Source organism: Petaurus breviceps, unplaced genomic scaffold (genome assembly GCF_028583685.1).
Source record: "Petaurus breviceps papuanus isolate PSGF00001 unplaced genomic scaffold, PetGlider_PUasm1.0 76, whole genome shotgun sequence".
NCBI classification, from domain to species: Eukaryota; Metazoa; Chordata; class Mammalia; order Diprotodontia; family Petauridae; genus Petaurus; species Petaurus breviceps.
Window position 1 is genome coordinate 37567898 of NW_027186473.1, and position 2421 is coordinate 37570318.

Sequence of the window (2421 nt, forward strand, 5' to 3'; positions counted from 1 at the left end):
AGCAAAAGCCATAAAATGCAAAAAAAAAAAATCTTAACAGATTCTGATTTTTTTTATAAAATTCAATATCCATTATTGTTAGAAACAACACTAGAAAATATAGAAATCAATGGAGTTATTAATTTTTTCCTGTATTTAAAAAAATTCTAGTAGACAGTTTACATAAAATCCCCCTTTAATTTAGCATGACAACTTCTCATGATAAACTACTTAAAGAGTAGTAGTGGTATAGAATGAAATGAAATAACCAATCAAAAAGACATCACTGCTGATTTTTTTAAACCGATAAATTCATCATTATGTTCAATAAAACTAAAACAAAACATCTGCAATGGATATTTTCTCAGTTTTGATTTGTGGTAGGGTCTTTCATGTCTTTATGCAAATGCTGGAGATGTATTCTGTCAAGTGTCTGTCCTGCTAGAGAAAGGAAATACAGTTTCACATGATTCATAGCTCCTGGATCAATGACTCTAAAGTCTTGAAATCCCAAATTGTCATTGCTCCATCAATGCCTGTGGTACAACATTTGTGGCAGTCTTCCTTGACCCAGAAATAGACACTTGGGTGATACTGTTTTTGTATAATGTGCCGAGAGCAGTGCTGTGATCCTCAGTTGTATCTCTCTTGTCCATGTAGTGGAAGTGTTCTATGGCAGAGATATTTCTCTGGATGCTCTGTTCTGGAATGTCTAAATTGGAGACAAAAGTCAAGGAGCCATGATCACCATAATTAAACAGTATTGGGCAGCAGTCACAGATGACAACCATCATGCTATTCTCAGAGAAAACAACACACTCAGTAGTGGCAAGAAGTCTGTTTTCAGCTGTGAAACCATCAGGATTTTGGAGGTATCAGCAACTGCTACAGTACTGTCATTGCTGACCCAAGTGAGGTGGTTCACACTGGCAGAGAAACTAACTCCATGGACCCAACCACCAAACTCTGACATCAGTTCACCAAAAGGTATCTTGATATGGCATGGAGTACTGGTTGGCTTTTAGTCAACTTCTTTAATGTAGGCAGAAAAAAATTCTTCATTTGAAGTCACAAGATCCAGCAGCCAGCAAAACATTGTTGGGTTTCCAATACAAACTAAGGACAGTAGAATGAATTGACTTTTTTCTGTGTTTACTCACCTACCAGTGTAATGGGAATGGGAATTTGAAGATCTTTCCTGCCCCTTAATAAGCATAAGGAAATTTGAATATCTTCCCTGCCCCTTAATAGGCTGAATGTAATCACATGGAGTTTGCTGAATGGGTGGAGGAGGAAGTGAGTCAGAGCAGTTAGAATAGAGGGAAAGAGAAGACATAGGTAAGAAGAAAGTTCGGATTGGGACTGTTTGTTTGTGGGAAGGCCTGAGCAGGGGGGAGGCTTAGGGATGGTGTTGCTTCCTGCAGTGATAAGGTGTATTAATTTCTTTGTTGCTATAATGGATTCTGTTTTCTGGTGTTGGGATCTGACTCTCTGGTTTGGGGATTTGGCTTTCTGGTATCTGAATAAATGTTTTGCTTCTGTCTCCTGTATGGAGAGTCTGTTATATTTTGGCAATTCCAACTATGCTGGCATATTCATAGTTGCTGTCAGTGCTGTGAATATCACCTTGGTGATACAACAAATCATTTTCAAACTCAAAGTAACACACAGAAATAAGTTGAGCGCCACTACCTATGGCAAATTCATTCTCCGGGGGATACCATTTCACAAAGGTGATGCATGATTAATCCTCAGGATCACCAGGGTTAGTTTCTATATGTCATCTTTCTGAATCCAGGCATAGGCATTATGGTCTGCACCACAAGTTATAATTTGATCACTTTGGGGATCCCAGTCAACACATGTGATGTGTCCATTGTGTTCTTTCAGTTAATTGGCTTTCACTTATTGGTTCCCAGTCTTCTTGTAAGTCTGTACTTCATGATTATTAGGGCTAAAGGCAATCTGAGTATGGTCTCTATTCCAAACATGGCAGGTCGTTTGCTCTAGTAAAAATTGATGTAACGACATTATTCTTAGTGTTTTCAAAAGGGAAAAGGTGAGATGAGGAGAGTGTAGACATATCCCCCAAAGCAGAGGATTCTCAGACTCTTCTCAGTCAATGCAAATAAGTTCCAGCAGGTGGTGGGAGGAAGACAGAGGCCAGGAGGGAGTGGCTGACAGGGATCCTGGAAATGGCCAATGATAATATCTATTGAAATCTCATGAAAATTTATCTCTAATAGGTTTAGACTAGAAACCTTTTTTTTTAAAATAAGATCAGGAAGGAAAAATTTATATCCATTATCAGCTATATTATTCAATATCACAATAGAAATGTTAGCTCTAACAATAATCAAGAATCTATATAAAATATAACAATAAAACAAAAATCAAAGGAATAAACATAAGCAATGAGGAAAAAGAAACAATTGCATTTAT

At 37.5% G+C, this 2421-nt stretch overlaps 1 pseudogene; it reads right to left on the bottom strand.

Moving 5' to 3' along the window:
- Positions 1-441: 441 nt before the first annotated feature.
- On the bottom strand, positions 442-2170 carry LOC138174799 (actin-related protein 2/3 complex subunit 1A-like; annotated as a pseudogene).
- Between the last annotated feature and the right edge of the window lie 251 nt (positions 2171-2421).